Source organism: Quercus robur, chromosome 4 (assembly GCF_932294415.1).
Source record: "Quercus robur chromosome 4, dhQueRobu3.1, whole genome shotgun sequence".
NCBI classification, from domain to species: domain Eukaryota; kingdom Viridiplantae; phylum Streptophyta; class Magnoliopsida; order Fagales; family Fagaceae; genus Quercus; species Quercus robur.
This window is the reverse complement of record NC_065537.1, coordinates 81393356-81412237: the sequence shown is the minus strand read 5'-3', so window position 1 is coordinate 81412237 and position 18882 is coordinate 81393356. Positions and strand designations below refer to the sequence as shown.

Here is an 18882-nt window from a genome sequence, read left to right as displayed (position 1 = left end):
ATTTTGCATCTAATTGTTCAATTGAAACTCTTACCTTTTTAAAGCAATTAAGTAAGGTGAGAGCCATAGAGGAAGCAGTTGCCTAAGCATAGCTAGCCCCTAGTCTTTCATGTATAACAACACCACAAAAACAAGTGAGGCGGAGAATGAGAGAGAGATCATGGGAGATGAGAGAGTTTTTGGGTTTTTAATTTTTTAATTATATATATATATATATATATAAATATAAAACATTAAAATTTATATATAATTAGCCACTATTTGGTGTGGTCCAGTCCATTATGGGACCAAGACCGAAAACCAATATGTGTATATGGTATAAAAGGGCAACAACTAAAGAACATACGATGCTGTAATACAAGTGTAACATTTAGTAATGCACGTGGGACCTATAAACAACGCCATATTCTTTCACTTGGTACGCATTCTATGCTTCAAAGAAACTGACAGCATTTCTTGTTAAATTTAACTCATCTTTTCAGCAACCAAACTATTGAATATTGCTTTAGAATTCTACTTTGAAGGGTTCATATTATAAACTGTTATTAATTTTATTTTATTTTTTTTAAATACATGTTCAATTGTGTTCTGTTAACAAAGACAATTATGTGAAGGAGGAGACTGAGTTTTAATGTCATCGATGTCATTAGCTTTCTTGGGGAGCAGATGTGACTAAATTACACTCCAATTTCGATCAGTTCTCACTCAGGGGCCCAAATTTTGGACATGGTCTGCCATTATTGGAAAGAATGATATGACTGGGACAATAATTTTCAACTAAGCCTGTGGTTAACTGCAGAAGGGGCCGAAGGCCCAAGAAACTCAGCCTCCTCCTTCACTGCAGCATTACTTTCTACCTCTCCTCTCACTCTTTCAGCGTTCCTTTGGCCACTAAGAAAAAATGATTGAAACTATCTAATTATTACCAGTTCAATATTTTCTGCGATCTTATTTGCTTCAATTCAACCTTTTCGTTTGCTTGGAGATTTATGGTAAGGAAAAGACAATGTGGCCATGTGGGCTTTGACAAAAGGAAATGGTCCTATCTACTCTTTAAGCACTGGATGAGTCTCCTTCAGCTCTTTGGTTCGTGGAGTTCATGCTCGCTAAGCATTGGATGCCTCCAAGCTAAAGAATTATCTCCACAAAACACCACCCCCCCACCCCCCCCAAAAAAAAAAGTTTATTATAATTTGACTACAAATGACTTTAAAGGAATTTTCTCCAACCTGTGTTATTCATAAAATTATTCACCTGTATTAAGTCACATAACTCATGAATTTATTTGAACAAGTTTTTTTTTTTTTTTTTTTTTTTTTAGTTATTGGGTGTATTGTAAAGTGAGGTTATAAATAAATAAATGCTCTAACTTCAAAAAAAAAAAAAAAAAAAATTCTAGCCAGCTTAGTATTAAAAAAAAAAATTGTTTTTGTATTTGTATTTGTTGGTAAATGATTGCATCTTAATGTATCTAGAAACAATGATTTTATGTATTTATAATTTTTTTTAGTACTATATAGATGCATATTTGGAGTTTTTTTTTTTTTAAATATTCTGACCTCTACTAGCTTAAAATCCTAGATCCGTCCTTGTTTCTATGACTAGTTAATGTCAAGAGGATTCATTTAAAAAATATATATATCTCAAGGTTTGTATTTGTAAAAATTGGTTTTCCAAGTCCTCACCAAATCCAGTGTTATTATTATTATTATTATTTCTGATTTGGTGTATGTTGAATTGTGATAAGAGACAATTATCTTGTTGATCATATAATTGAGATAAATTGATAGTTAATTAATAATTTTGTTACATTTAATAAAAAGGTCTGAAACATATTTTTCAATTGACATGAGAATAGTTTGAATTAATACATAGGGTTCAAAACCAGATTTTTAGCATTACCATTTTTCTTTTTGAATGTATCAAGGTTAAAAGAGATAAACCACTTGTCCTGCACTTTAATTAATGTAATATATAAACACACACGAAAAAAATATAAAATCTTGATATTTACATGTGGGAAAATTTATATTTAGAGAATCTAATAAAAAAATTGATGGTAGACTTTGGCATTACATTTACATGTTAGATTTGGCTTAGAAGCATGATCTTTCACAACTTATCTTATGCCCAGTACTATTTGATATGAAAGTTTCATTAAAGCAAAATCTAAAGCCACGAATTTTCAAAAAAAAAAAAATCTAAAGCCACGAGAGAAAAGAAAAATATTTCTCTAAGATCTAATCTATTTCTTTTATTAAAAAAAAATGTGGGCTAAAACTACAATAACATATATACTCTTTTGTAGGAAAATTTTGTAAAATAATGATATGGTGACTGTTACATTGGTCACTCCAGGATTAAAGTGAAATCCTGATTCCAATCCTATTCCAAATGAACCCAAACTTTTTAAATATAAATAGTAATTTATTCAGCAAAAAAAATATATAAATTGTAATTTATTTTTTTCATTTTAAGTATCAATTAACAGATATTAACAAAAAAAAAGAATAATACATATTCATTAACATAATTGAGAAAATAAATCATTGTACAAGCATTTAAATGATGGCTATAAACCTGAAAATTTTCAAAAAAGAAATGTACATTTATTTTGGTTTATTTTATGAATTCGTACAATGCTTTTTTTTTTTTTTTTTAATTTCAACTTGTACTACTGTATACCTTAAAATGATCCTTGAATGTTGAGTCATTGTCTCCGGGATTTTCAAAATCAGTGCTCCTTTTATGAATGAGGAATTTGTATTTGGCCCAACTAAGCATACTAAAATATCTAGTGGGTTTGGACAATTTAAGCTGGGGAAATAAAAATAATGTGAGGAAAGAACAGAGGTACACATTGTTTTCTTTGTTTTATAGAAGCCTAAGGCTTATGTTCACTTCACATGTTCAATGTTTTAGACTATTTTTTATAGGCGTAACTGCACTTTTAGTCTCTACATTTTGACGTTTTTCCACTTAGTCCTTACATTTTATTTTTTCCACTTTTAGTCCCTAAACCAATTAACGCCCTTCATTTAAGTCCTTAAAACACTGTTCTGTCACCAAATTAACGGGAAGACTGACAGATTAATAAAATATTATTAAAAAAATTATTTAACATTTTTTATATGCCAAAATTTAAAAAAAAAATTTTAATTACTCAATTTTAATTTAAAAAAAAAAAAAATTATTTTCTTTCAAACAAAAATTTTACTTTCTTTTAATTAAAATGAATTTTTTTAATTCCAATCTTCTTCTTTTTTTTCCAGAAGATCACCACCGAATCAAACCCAAGCAAAAAGAATAACAACCCAGTAAAGCAAAAGAATAACAACCTAGCAAAAGAACATTATTACTTAAACCCAGATCAAACCCAGCAACCAAGAACACAAATCCAGCAACCAAAAACTCAAACCTAGATCACAACAACACAAACGAAAAAAAGAAAAGAAACAGAGACCAAACACAAACACAGACCCAAAGTTCTTCGTGTTCTTCCCAGATCAAACCCAGTAATCGAGAACACAAATCCAGCAACCAAAAACTCAAACCTAGATCACAACAACACAAACAAAAAAAAGAAGAAAAGAAACAGAGACCAAACACAAACACAGACCCAGATCACAAATAGAGATTAAACACAAACGAAACCCAAATCACAACCCAAGCCAAAATCATCAGCGAACCCAACCACCGATCCATGTTCACAACACCCACATGCAAGCCTCCAAATTTTTCCCATTGTTTTCACGGCATCAAGACCCCACGGCCTCCATGATCAAAACCTCAAAGATCAGCCTCTTGATCTGCTCGCCGCTGGTCAATATCGGGCTCCAATACCAAATCGGTGACTGGGTTTTGTACAACGGAGCCATAACTACACAGAAATAAACTGGGTTTTCTTTCTAGGGTTTCGTACACCTAATCAACGGACCTTCTTGATGGGTTTGATGGGTCGATGGCAACGGCAACGGCGACGGCAACGCGGACCTTCTGGGGTTTCTTTCTTCTACGGCAACGGTGACCTCATCATTGAGTCTTGAACGAGTTCGACGGCGGTGACCTCATCACTGAGTCTTGAACGAGACCAGAGAGAGTTTGGGTCAATCAGAGTTTGAATCAGATCGGAGTTTGGCGGATCAGCGAAGATGAGATTTTGAGATTAGAGAGACTTTCCATCCATGGAGGGTGAGGAGAGAGAGAGTTTGAGAATAGAGAGAGAAAAGGGTTTCAAAGTTGAATGTTCTTCTGAACAAAAAAAAAAAAAAAAAAAAAGAAGAAGATTGGAATAAAAAAAAAATTCATTTTCATTAAAAAAAAAAAAGTAAAATTTTTGTTTGAAAGAAAATAATTTTTTTGTTTTTTTTTTTAATTTTTTAAATTAAAATTGAGTAATTAATTATTTTTTTTGATTTTGGCATTTAAAAAATGTTAAATAATTTTTTTATTAATATTTTATTAATCCGTCAGTCTTTCCGTTAATTTGGTGACAAAACAGTGTTTTAAGGACTTAAATGAAGGGCGTTAATTGGTTTAGGGACTAAAAGTGAAAAAAATAAAATGTAAGGACTAGAATGGAAAAACGTCAAAATGTAGGGACTAAAAGTGCATTTACGCCTTTTTTATATAAGATGGAGAAACAAAAATAATGCAGGAAAATAATAGATTACATGCAATTTTCTTCTGGTGTAGAAAAGGGACTAAGGCCTTATCTTCACATGAAAATATAAGTAAAGATGACTGAAATTCAAGAATTTGGGTAAAGATCACTCTCAAATTTCAATTCAAGACGGTGAAATGGAAATACTGCAAGGCACAAGGGACCACACGGTTTTCTCTTGATATTAAGGGGACCAATATTGTTGACTATTTTTCCTTCTTAAATAGCTTTCTTTTTATCATTAACAATAGTCATTTTGGCATCTGAGAGCTGTTGATGGAAATGGGAGGAATAAGACATAAAAATTCCCTTCTTTTGCGTTCCATGGGTTTATATTTTCCTTGTTTCTTTGATATTTTGGTGTTAGTTCAATTCTCAAGCTTCTCACTTTAATTTTATGACTACATTTCTTCTAATTTGATGATTTTGTCATCATTATTGGAAGGTGACTTTTAAACAAGTAATACGAGAGACACAGTTCTTTTTACAACATATCTTATTAAGAAGGTAAATTATGAGTGGAGCAACATCACTTTTGCATGAATTCTATTATGCATCAATCATCGCATGTTTTATTATTATTATTTTTTTATAATACAACATGCTATGTTAAAAAAGTTGTAAAAAATTGGGAAAAAGTTTAGTTTGAAACTAGATAGTTTGGACTTTGGAGCTATCTTCCTTCATGTTTATTTCCATTTTCATGTTAGCCTTACGGTTTATTTATGTTAGTAATCTAACCATTTACTAGCAAATAAGTGGTGTCTATTAAGTCAGGTCAACGATATTATGGAATTTGTCACCATATTACTAGTGGAAATGGACGACAAAGCCTATATAAAAACCGAAATTAAATATAAAGAGTCTAAATGAGATGTAAGAGGCTAAATTAAATACTATCCCAAACTTTAAGGAGCCAAAAATGTTCTTTAATTAAAATATTTTTTTATAATAATAAATTAATTCAGCATAAAGTTAGATTAGAAAATTAATTTTTTGAAAAGAAAATTGAAAGGGATATAAACTAATTATCATTTGCAAAATAGGAGACTCAAAACCCTTTTATTTGCCTACATTTCTACAGAGAGAGAATCCATGCAAGAATTATTTCATCACACTAAAAGCTAGACTTACTTAATTGGATTTTGAGCATATGATCTTTATTCTCTCTTAGTCTCCTAAGGCTAATGTATCACTTTTTCCATTTGTTTCTCGCCTCACCTAAATAGTGAAAAAGGAATGCATTCATTCATTTAATAATATCTCAAGGCTTATATAAGATTAACCACAACAAAGAAGAGATAACCACTTGGCCTGTGTTGCCTTTTCTAAAATTTAAATTTAAAAAAAAATCTACTTGAGCTGCAATTTGATCTTTTTTCTCTTGTAATTAACCCTGTACAACATATTTTATTTCCACCATGTATACTAGCATACAACTCCATGCAAACGCATGGATGCATTTAAAACTAAACAAAAATTTTATTACAAAAATATAAATAATTAGTCAAATTAATTTTTTTTAAAGCATGTAACACATGCATTCATGCATACATATAGACACATTTAAAATTAAACACAATTTTTATCATAAATTATAGATAATTAGTCAAATAATTTTTTAAAAGTAAACGTAATTATTCACATATTAAAATTCTTACCTAAATTTAATACTACTTATGATCATTTTTTTTTCTAATTTTTAATAAGATAGAACGTGTGGTGATTTTTGTTATGTGATGATTTTTATTTTATTTATTTTTTGAGAAACATGTGGTGATTTTTATTGAGTATATGTGATTTTTTTAATAGTTTATTAATATTAGATTCTTAGTATTATGCACTTATTAACTCACTTGACACAAAGATTAAAAAACTTAAGTAGACACATGGCACAATCTTAAGTGGATAATTATGGTGTAGTTCCTACATAAATTTAGACTCATGGTGCAAAATTGGATTATAATTTCAAATTCTAATTCAATTTTCTCTAAGCTTTATCTATTAATATATATATATATATATAGATAACTTATAAATTTGAATTTTTTTTAGTTATATGATTATTGTTTTTATGGTTTATTATAATGGACACTTCGTTTTCTACACTAAATTAACTAATTTGGCAAAAAAAATTTAAAAATTAGATTAGATGGGACACATGGCGCAAAATTAAACTCTGATTGAAATTTAATTTTTACACTAAATTAACTCACTTGGCACAAAATTCTAAAATTTAAATTAGATGAAACACATGACGCAAAATTAGACTCTAATTGAATTCCAATTTGAAATTTAGGGTCCGTTTGGATACCACTTATTTTGTTGAAAACTGAAAACTAAAAACACTGTAGCAAAATAATTTTTAAATATGTGAATAGTGTTGTGGCCTGTGGGACCCATTTTTAATGAAAGTTTTGTTGAAAAAAGAGGTTTGTGGTTCCTGTGAATAGTACACGGGACCCACTGAACAGTGCATAATCATGTGAAAACTAACTTCTAAAAAAAAAACAAAAAACGTGAAATGCAAAAACGCAAAGATGTAGACGTGTATCCAAACGGATACTTAATTGTATTTTCTCTTTGCTTTACCTATTATTATATATATATATATAGATATAGATATATAGATTTGGTCTTTTCTCTCTTGTAGAAAATTGAAATGATAGAGAGTAAATCTGAACAGTCATGCTAGCTGGAGCACTACAGGACAAAATAGGACAACTGGCCATACAGTTATCTCGCGACTGGATCTCACGACTCAGTCAAGTCGCGAGGCCAAGCCGCGAGCCACCCCTGTTTTGAAAAACCTGACGTTTCACATTCTCTTCTCACCCTAGTATAAATACCCCTCATACCCACAAATGAAAGAGAGCTTCCAAAGAGAATTTTGAGAGAGAAACCCTAAAGTAAAACAAGATTGATTCATCTACAATCTTTACATAAGAGTCTCTTCAAATTCCTCAACTCTCTTCCTCTCCATTGTCAAATCCTTGAGAGGCATTTTTACCAAAACCTTTTCCTCACCATTTCCATTACTGTGAGAGGGCTGTTTGGTGTTCTGGGAAGCAGTTAGGAAGGAACCAATTTACATTGGTTGATGCTATGGTCAAGTAGCGGAATCCGGGAAGCTAGAAAAGAAATAGGTTCGGCGCAACCTCGTTGGAGCAAGAAGCTTGGAGGGATTAGGTGCACTGGGTAGATTAGGCTTGGAGGGTCTATTGCTGTCCATGTATCCCAACTACATTTTCTAGTGGATTGTTTACCGCTTGGAGAGCGGCGGAAAGGTTTTACGCCGAGGGCTTCGGTTTCCTCTTCGATAACACATCGCGTGTTGTCTTTGTGTTTGCATCTTCCTTCCCTTTTATCTTTGCCTTTTATTATTTACTATGGGTTGTGATTTTAATTTGGCTTAGATTGTTTACCAATTTTGTTTTATAGCTTTTGTTCATTTTCCGCACACTAGTTGTTTGACGTAAAGCTTGAATTGGTTAATTTGTAAATTGGGGGTCTAAACGTTCAAGGGTGTTTTTATACTATTTGAACTTTCATTTTGGAATGATTCCAGGCAGAAATTGTTGAGGAATGGTCCAAGACTGCTCGCATCCTAAATTGAATGTATTTCAGAAGGATATACTTCAGGTCCATACATCTCCTTTAAATTCATCTTTCTTTGTTAATAAATTATCTAAATTCCTCTTGTTTTCCTTCAATTAGAAGTATAATTTGTGTGCAGAATGTGAAAAATCTGGGAATATAAAAACAGACCAAAGTTTGTGATCTCCAAAAGGAGTTAATACTACAATTATGTAAGACTTAAATGAAAAAAATCAGTGGTAAATCTTTTGTTTTTTTTCCTTTCATTTATACTTTTATTTTTGTATGTTCTCAAACTTATATCTGGCAGTTTGGCATGGATAAAGATCACAACAAGGTGTCAACAGAAGAGTTGTTCCTTTTCAAGAATGGCTTCATTATGCGCATAGCTGATTTCTTAGTGAAGCTATTGAAAAATCTCAAACCTAAACAAGTAATTATTTCAATTCACTATATTTATTTCTTAATTAAAATAGGTTGGCCATGATTCTCAGTTTGTGGCTCTAGTTTCTGTAACTTACTTTACTCTGTATCAATATGAATCATAAAATGAGTAATAAAAATCAAGTTGTTCTCTACAATCTAACTATAAATGTTTATTTAGTTTTATCTCATTATATCGTTAGGAAGATGTTTCATAACACAGTTATTATTGAGAAAAGAAAAATCTTGAGATCTAGTTAGTTGATCAGAAGGATTTAACACCACTACTTTCTTAAATTCAGGCATCTCCTTACTAAATTCACTTTGAATTTACCAAATACTGGCTCTCATCATTCTTCCTTTTTATTTTAGGTTTAGTGAATTCATCAATTATTGAATTCACTTTATATATCTTATTTCAAAGATTAGGTTTTGCAAGTTGGTAGAAATTGTATTATTTTCCCCTCTTTTCCCTTTTTTTAAAGTTAATTCTCAAACTTATTTTTGATAGGTTGAATTGGATGAAGACTGTAGCTTGGTGTTAGCAACAATATTACCACCTATCTTCAGTTAAAGTTCAATTTCAGGGAGACTTGCTCTTGGACTTTTCAGCAACACTCTGTGAAACCTAAAGCTTATTGCGAACTTTTTTTTTTTTTAATCTTAGTGTAGTTGTTTCAATAACAAACAAACTCATTGTCATTTTCTTTTCTTCTTTTTTTGCTTATCAAATTGTAACTCTTTCACCTATATACATAACAGTACTATTATGCATCCATTTGAACTTGGTTACAAGAACTATCATGAGAAATATTTTATAGGGATTAAGCATCTAGCAAATAACGATTATCTGAAGAATTTGAATCTTCTGTGGAAATATGATGATGGGATGTATTGCTTGGATTCTTTCAGAATTTGAGAAGTTGATGTAGGTATGGAAGTCAGTTAGACTTGTCTATAATTAAATGTTACATTTGATTATAATCAAATTTGAAGAATCTTGACTTGTGATCAAATGCATGAATATTTATATATACAGAATAGGCAATGAACCTTTATTCTGTTAGGATTTTACTATGCAATTCTTGGGGTTGGAGTGGAGGGTTTAGGATATTTTCTACCTTGGGTGACACTCATCCAAGAAGCAATGGTTTTGACAATGTTGGAACAGGAGAAACTGGTAGATCTTTAGTTTTTATTCTTTGTTTTCTGATTTATTGTTAGTTTTTACTAAATTACACCCTTACATTCTATAATTTTTAATAGAAAATAGTTGATTGGCTTGCTAAAAACCGTAAGAAAGATGAAGGCACAGATCTTCTGAAAGACAAGCAAGCATTTACCATGATGAAGCAATCATCTATGACTTAGACTAATATTAGGTATGTGGCTATTTCTATGCCTTCTTTAAGTTGATCTTTCTATTTGCCTTGATCATATAGAAAAACCATTTGCTTTTCCAGTTTACCTTTCATTGCTGTTGCTGCTGTGGATGGCCCAAAACACATTGACACCACACTGAAAGGGGTTGAATTTGTAGAACTGGGTTCAGAATTGCTGGACAGGTATGCCTACTAACAATCGTTACTCACATGTGAAATATCAATGAATGTTTGATTTCCATCACTTCAATGGATTAATGTTGCAGTCTACTTTTTCATAGGCTTTTATCACCTGTTGAAATTGCCTTGAGAGATACAAAGCTTTCCTTCAAAGATATAGATAAAGTAATCTCGTTGATGGTCTAACTCGCATCCCAACCATTTAGGAGCATGAGGAAATGACTGGAAAAGAGCCAAATGTGATTGTAAATCCTTATGAAGTTGTTGCTCTTGGAGCTATAGTTCAGGTTTGTCTTCTTGTTCTTCTTTTTAAACTCTTTATTTATGGAAGAAAACGTAAAGCTCTCTATTTTTGATATCATCTACTGTTGTACTTATTAGAATTTGCACTAATTGTTGAGACAGTTGAGGCATCAATATTTATTTTAGTGACTTTCATTTCAGAGCTAGTGTTTTAGCTGGAGAAGTCAGTGACATTGTGCTCTTGGATGTCACTTATTACTTTCATTTTAGAGCTCTCTATTTTTTATATAGTCCACTGTAGTACTTATTAGAACTTGCATTAATTGTTGAGATTGTTGAGGCATCAATATTTTATTTTGTGACTTTCATTTCAGGACTTGAAATTTTAGGTGGTGTGATGACAGATTATCTGAAGGAACCCAACCTTACCAATTTCCAAATCAAGGTTGTTTTCTTTTCCACTGCAGCAGATGAATATAAACCAGTATTAAGGTGAGAGAGTTTGTGAGGGACAACAAATCTCTTGGAATCTTTTGCTTAGATGGCATCCCACATGTGCCACATGGAGTTCCTCAAATTGTGGTGAAATTTGGTATTGATGCAATGGTATCCTTTCGGTCACTGTAGTTGACAAGGGAATTGGAAAGAAGCCGGATATCGCCATAACTGGTGCTAGCACCTTGTAAAGTGATGCAGTATGTTTTGAAAAAACTGTTGTTATGAAGTGTGTTTGGTATTTGTTCAAATTAAAATTTTTGGTTAATTTGGGGCTTGAATGATCCTGAAATCCAACCTATAGCTTAGCCGAATATAATTATCTAACCATCTGGGAAATAACTGAATATATATAACAAATGCAACTATAGAACTAGAAGAGATTGCATCACCAACTCCAAGTAAATCAAGGCTCAATTCTTTATTTGTGCATTATACTTCTTAGATATTTTATAGTCCTATTACCATAGCCATTGTTGGCAGAAAATGTTTTTTCATGTTTATATGCTAATTTGTATTTTCTAAATAAATAAAAAACTTTATTACTTGGTCTTTAATTTTAATTTTTTAGTTTAAGGGCTTATTTTATTTTATTTTTTTTTTCTATTTGTTACCCCTTTCAATGATGCTACCATGGTCTTCAAGAATAGGTAATGAACCTTATATTTTTCTGTTACGTTTGTACTATGCAGTTCTTGAGGTTGGAGACTCATCCAAGAAGCAATGGCTTTGACAAGGTTGGAACAAGAGAAACTGGTAGACATTTAGTTTATATTCTTTTTTTTTCTTTTTTCTTTTTCTGATTTTTTGTTAGTTGTTACTAAATTACACCCCTACTTTCTATAATTTTCTATAATTTTTAATAGGTTGATTGGCTTGCTGAAAACTGTAAGAAAGAAAAAGGCATAGATATTCTGAAAGGCAAGCAAGCGTTTACCATGATGAAGCCGTCATCTCTGACTTAGACTAATATTACATATGTCACTATTTCTATGCCTTATTTAAGTTGATCTCTCTATTTTCCATATCATATAGAAAAACCATTTGCTTTTCCAGTTTACCTTTCATTACCGCTACTGCTGCGGATGGCCCAAAACACATTGACACCACACTGACAGGTCAAATTTGCAGAACTGTGTTCAGATTTGCTAGACAGGTATGCCTACTGACAATTGTTACTCGCATATGAAATATCAATAAATGTTTGATTTCCATCACTTCAGTGGATTAATATTGCAATCTACTTTTTCATGGCTTCCCAGCCATTTAGAAGCATGAGGAAATGACTGGGAAAGAGACTAATGTGATTGTAAATCCTTATGAAGTTGTTGGTCTTGAAGCTATACTTTAGGTTTGTCCTGTTGTTCTTTTTTCCTCTTTATTTATGGAAGAAAACGTACTGCTCTCTATTTATGATATTACCTACTGTAGTACTTTTTAGAATTTGCACTAATTGTTGAGACAGTTGAGGCATCAATATTTATTTTAGTGACTTTCATTTCAGGGCTAGTGTTTTAGCAGGAGAAGTTAGTGACACTGTGCTCTTGGATGTCACTTATTAGTTATTACTTTCATTTCAGAGCTCTCTGTTTCTAATATTGTCTACTGTAGTATTTAACAACTTGCATTAATTGTTGAGATAGTTGAGGCGTCAATATTGATCTTTTTTTACTTTTGTTTTAGGACTTAAAACTTTCAGTGGCGTACTGACAAAGATAATCTGAAGGATCACAACTTTACCGATTTCCAAATCATGGTTGTTTTCTTTTCCACTGCTGCAGATGGATGGACCAGTGTAGAGATTAACCTCTATCAAGGTGAGAGAGTTTGTGAGGGACAACAAATCTCTTGGAAGCTTTCACTTAGATGTCATCCCACATGTGCCACATGGAGTTCCTCAAATTGAGGTGAAATGTGATATTGATGCCAATGGTATCCTTTCAGTCACTTCAATTGACAAGGGAATTGGAAAGAAGCAAGATATTGCCATAACTGGTGCTAGCACCTTGCCAAGTGATAAGGTACGTTTCGAAAAAACTGTTGTTATAAAGAGAGTTTGGTATTTGTTCAAACTAGAGATAGCAAGTTTTAGTTCTCAACAGAAGGCATGAATTAGTATCTGGTGGTTGAAGCTTGTTGTGTCTAGAGATATTTTTAGAATGAGTTGGAAATTAGAATTTTTGGTTAATTTGTGGGCTTGAATGATCCTGAAATCCAACCCATCTGAGCCGACTATAATTATCTAACCATCTGAGAAATAACTGAATATATATAACAAATGCAATTATAGAACTATAAGAGATTGCATCACCAAACTCCAAGTAAATCAAGGATCATTTATGTATTAGTGCATTATGCTACTTAGATATTTTATAGTCCTCTTATGATAGCCATTGTTGGCAGAAAATGATTTTTCTTGTTTATATGCTAATTTGTATTTTCTAAATAAAAATTGAAATTAAAAAATCTTTTATTTCTCAATCTTTAATTTTAATTTTATAGCTTAAGGGCTTCTTTTTTTCTATTGCTACCCCTTTCAATGATGCTACCATGGTCTTCAAGAACTTGTATCTTTATTTTCTTTCTGAAATCTTAGCAATTCAAGTATCTATACTGTATCAAAATGTGAACCAAGATAAAAAGAAACATTCAAATTTTATATTCTACTGCTTGTTATGGTTGCAGAATTGAAGCTTCTATAAGTACCTGTAAACCTAACCTAATTATGTTACTAAAATTGCATATGGATAGGATGGTTAGAGAAGCTGAAAAGTTTGGTAAGGAAGACATGGAAAAGAGGGATGCCATAGACACAAAGAACCAAGCTAACTCAATTTTGTACCAAATTGAGATGGAACTTAAAGAGCAGGGAGACAAAAGTTCCTGAACCAATCAAGGAGAAAGTAGAAGCTAAAGTGGAAGACCTCAAGGATGCCATCTCTGGTGGATTAGACCAAGCCATTAAAGCTGCAGTGGTTGACCTGAATCAAGAAATTATGTAACTGGAGCTGTCAACATGACGTGACTTTGAATTGGATTCCTATTAAAAGTCTATTAACTTTTCCGGATTATCTTCTTCAGTTCTTTGCATGCACTGCAACAATTGTCTATCCTAAATTTTAGGACTACAGCTTTGTTGCTGTTGTAGTTGTAGTATGACAATATCTCTTTTATATTGAGTAATTTGGGTGTATTAGGGTTTGGGTTTGTAACGCCCCAAAATCATAGGCAATAAAAGTCTATTTAATATGAATAATCCATAAAAAATATTAAATAAAAGAAACTAGAAACCTTGAATCTGATTACAAAAGTCAGAGTTCTAATTCACCAAATACAAAACTTCCTCAAAATAATTCTCCAATACAAAGTTTAATGCCATAAAATAATAATAAAATCCTCAGTTCCACAAAAATAATTTGTAACTTCTGTCTCCCAAGAATCTCTACTCCAGTAATCCACCTAATGTATCTGTAATGGGAAATAAAGGGGGGTGAGATAACTCAATAAGTGGAATTCACTAACATTGGGGTGTGGGAACAAACCTTTCAAATAAATAATTCTTTCAACAGATTCACAACTTATAACTCACCAATATTTTGTCATCAACTATTTCATGTAAAAGAAAATAATATCTTTATATTGTGAGCCATCATAATATATATATTGATACCATCACATAAACAATTTCCTAGGCTTTTCTTGTGGTCAACGTTTGCGCCCCGTTGACAGGGTTGTGCTGTCCCCTTTTTGGGACTGGAACCTCCTTTCATCCCATTTCTTAAGTATGGCTCCTTTGGAACCTAAAGGTACACTCCCTTGCTAAGGAGCTTCCTTTTGGATCCTCAATAGTATGCTCCCTTGCTAAGGAGCTATCAAATGTGCACTGTCCCCTTTTGGGACCGTCCCTTGCTAAGGACTAGCTGCAGCATGATTGTCCATTGCTAAGGACTAAATACCATACTGAGCTTCTAATCACGACTTGCCATAGCCCATAGGTTTTCAAAACATATTCAATATGCTCACAAAATAATCCATTCATACTTCTCAAAATATAAAGACATATTCACACATACAAGTTTAAATAAAATTAGGTTGTCCCACAAGTTTTTCATAAAACGAATAGCCAATGTGCACATCAAACATTTGTAAAATATTCATTTATATATAGAATATCAACATATTCTTGCATATAAAATAGTTTAATAATTAACACTGTTTTGGGAAAACCCCCAAAATTAGTAAACACCACTTACCTCTTAGTTGCAAAAATAAAAGAAATCAACCTCCCTTGAATCACAACAATTCAGTAGAATTAGAACCTAGCAACACCAAAAATAGGTTCATCAATACACAAATTTCCCACTTAAAAATCTATTTTCACTCTTAAACAGTTTCATTCTACACAATATTAATTTATCCAAAATCCTCTATTTATTCACCTAACTATCCAATTCACTTTCAGCTTTGATCAGATTTTTGGACTTACAAATACCGCTGCATGATCATATCTTTTGGCTCTACCGAATCATATTTTGGCTTAAAATTCATTGCTGCATAATCAGATTTCTTTTTGGGCTTAAAAAGTTGCTGCATACTCAGCGGCTTAGAGATGATAAATTAGTATCACTAGAGGTAGAGGTAGGTATCAAATAACATAATGTGGCCCTTTTCCATTAATGTAATCTATGCATGAAACTTTAATGCAGCAGAAAGATGGACATGAGATCAACGTAATATATGCCTTAATCTATCCATCCAATGCCTAGTATTCCCTTGATGCCACCAAAACACAAGGAAGTTGCTGGACACGTATTGAACAAGGACAACGTGAAGATACATGGGGATGGGTGGTGACATTTAGTGATGCCATAAGCGGTCATATAATGTTCACAGAAACCCTTTTCTTATCAACATAATCGTATCCTTAGCTCCATAACAGCAGCCCCTATTTTTATTATTATTATTATTATTATTATTAATATTTTATTTTTTCTATTAGGTACGCCACTAACAAATTTTTCCTATAAGATTGGAAAGAAAAGCTAGCCATTAAGTATCACAATTTTCCCAAGTTTAGAGTAGAAGAGAGTCATACCTTTAGTCTCCACTCATAGCCACAGTGAAGCAAAGCAAGGTTCAGAAGTGTGAAGCGGCTTAAGCAAAAGGAGGCACCATCAGTAAATACACGTGTATCTTATGAGGAAAAAGGCTAGGGTTTTCAAGGCCCATGTATTTACTTATGTCACTTTACTTGGGCTTCCTATTCCATAGTATTTATCTTCTTTTTAATACCTTAGGCTCAAATTAATTTAATCCATTTTAATTATAGGCCTCCATTAAAAATTTACGTATAATAATTTAATTGGTATCAAAATTATGGGGTGTTAGCTAGACATGGCAAAACGGGTCAGAATTTTCTGACCCGATCCGACCCGACCCGAAAAATACCCGACCCGAACCCGATTTTTTTGACCCGAAGCAAAAACGGGTTGACCCGTGACCCGACCCGTGTTTTTTGCGGGTCAACCCGACCCGACCCGCGACCCGATCCGAACCTGAACCATTTTTTTAAAACTTTTTTTTTTTTGGTAAAAAAAATGGTGAAATTAAGACAATATTGGTTTAATTGTTTATTATGAACTTTAAGAAAACAATTGATACATTTACATAACTGCATGCAAATTAATTGAAAAATAAATGGTTGAGCATTCTGTAATGAGTAAAGATTTTTAGATATCAAATAGTAAAGTACATGCCAAGATAATCTGGTTACAGTAAAGTTAAAAACAGATTTAAAATTGTAGATATATGTGAGACACATTCACAAGTGTGAAAATAGTAAAGCCAAAGTATCAAATTAGCATAAATTATGAATGCTTAGATCTATTTTTTAACAATTTATGTTCAAAATAAACGGCTTTTCAAAATAAATTATGATATTTCCTAGAGTGTGTGCTGCTTAACAATGATATGATTTTCATAAAAGAGACTAGGTATAAATAAGTAAGCAATCAAACTTTAATGTATATCTCAAATTGAAATAGAGTGTCAACCACAATTGATAATAGATTATAAAATTAATTTTTAAAATTGTAACTTTCTTATATGTTTTTATTCTTTATCAAATGAGTTATCCAATAAGTCATTTGTAATTTTTTTTTTTTTTTGGGAATGTTAATATTGTGTAAAAATAAAACTTGTATATTTGTTTTACTTATCTTTGTCTTGTTTTGTTTTAGATAGCAATGTTAGGATTTGTATAATTTTAAAATTATTGAATAAGTATTAATAAGTTTAACTGAGTTTATTCTTGATATAAGTAGTGAATTCAAAATAATGCATTTTACATCAAGTAATATGTTGCATAACTATCCAAATGGCAAATACATATTGTTTTCTTTATTAAAAAAATAAAAAAAATAAAAGAAATAAAAAATGAAAAATTTCATGTGAAAAATACGGGTCAACCCGACCCAACCCGACCTGACCCGCAACCCGATTGACCCGAACCCGTTTTCAACCCGCTTAAAATGACCCGTGACCCGATTGACCCGACCCGAACCCGACCCGACCCGCCCGCTTTGCCATGTCTAGGTGTTACAGGGTTTTATGAGAATTCTATCATACCACCTTTGTATTTTCCATATTTGTTAGTGGAACTTTCTCCTTGTCTTCGCCTGTGGATGTAGGCCAAAGGCCAAACCACGTATATCCTTGACATTCTCTCTTGTGCGTGATTGTCTATTTTTCTATGTTTTTTTTTTTTCAATTATTTTTTTGAGTTCTTTTTAAAACCCATAATATTTTAACATTCCTATTAAAGACAACACCATTCCTATTCTTCCATATGTTCCAAATGGCAAAAGGAAATATAATTTTCCAAGGAGGTTTCCTTGCAAGGTGATTAGTGTTCATCCTACCATTCATATCTAACCAATCATGCAGGTTAGACAACCAAAAGCTGAGATTTCTCGGCTGCACACCAAGCTGCCTCCACACCGATTGAGACCAAGGGCAGTCCCTGAGAGCATGTAAAATAGATTCATCTTCCCTTCTACAAATGGGACACACCACATCTTCCGTCACACTTCTCTTAGCAAGGCATTCCTTCACCCTAATGCTATTATGAGTGCATTACCATATGAAAGTTTTAATGCGTGGTAAAGTTAGAGCTTTCCATAGCCATCTTGCTGTAAAAAGAGAGGTTGTATTTGCCCCCATTGCAACTTTGTAAGCACTCTTAAGCTCAAAACAGCCCTTCGGGTTCTCAGCCCAAGCAAGTTTATCACCGCCTCTACTAGTAAGGGAGAAAGGTGTAGCTTGGAGCTTCTCCTTAATGTCTGTAGGAAAAACAAATGGCATACAACTCCAATCCAAACCCGAATCCCCCAAAATATCTTTAATTCCCCAATTGGCTGCATCCCAAGGCAAGGGCCCCTGAATGAGGTGCCTGAGAGGACCTTCCTTTAACCATTTACCATACCAAAAGCTTATGGTACTATTCCTCCCTACCACCCAAAAACTCCATTTCATAAAAACTTCTCTTCCTTTTTTAAAAGCAACCCAAACTTTTGAGCAAGGCAACTTATCTGCATTTGCCAAATTCACCCTTCTATTATTGCAATATTTTGATCTTAAAGCTTGAGACCAAGGAGCATCATTCTCAGTATGGAACCTCCAATTGAGTTTGGCTAGCATGGCTATATTCCTCCCCCTAGCTGTTTGTAGGCCTAGACCCCCTTCTTCCTTTGTCTTTGTAACCTTCTGCCATCCGACCTAATGGATCTTTCTTGCTGATTCTGAAGTGCCCCACAGAAAATTACGATTAACTATGTCTATACCATCTAGAATTTTCCCCGGTAAAATAGTACACTGCATGACATATGATGGTATGGTCAC

The 18882-nt window shown here is 32.6% G+C and overlaps 2 long non-coding RNA genes and 1 pseudogene across 2 annotated transcripts; 2 read left to right on the top strand and 1 right to left on the bottom strand.

Annotated features, from left to right (window-relative positions):
* The first annotated feature begins 9137 nt into the window (after positions 1–9137).
* LOC126724322 (uncharacterized) lies at positions 9138–11756 on the top strand. Its single transcript, XR_007654923.1, has 5 exons — positions 9138–10065; positions 10224–10248; positions 10452–10532; positions 10863–11183; positions 11676–11756. It is a non-coding gene; the product is annotated as an uncharacterized LOC126724322 (long non-coding RNA).
* Positions 11757–11924: 168 nt separating this feature from the next.
* Positions 11925–14176, top strand: LOC126724287 (stromal 70 kDa heat shock-related protein, chloroplastic-like; annotated as a pseudogene).
* Positions 14177–14307: 131 nt separating this feature from the next.
* On the bottom strand, positions 14308–16211 carry LOC126724325 (uncharacterized). Its single transcript, XR_007654925.1, has 3 exons — positions 16079–16211; positions 15237–15302; positions 14308–14451 (listed from the first exon to the last, which is right to left on the bottom strand). It is a non-coding gene; the product is annotated as an uncharacterized LOC126724325 (long non-coding RNA).
* Positions 16212–18882: the final 2671 nt, after the last annotated feature.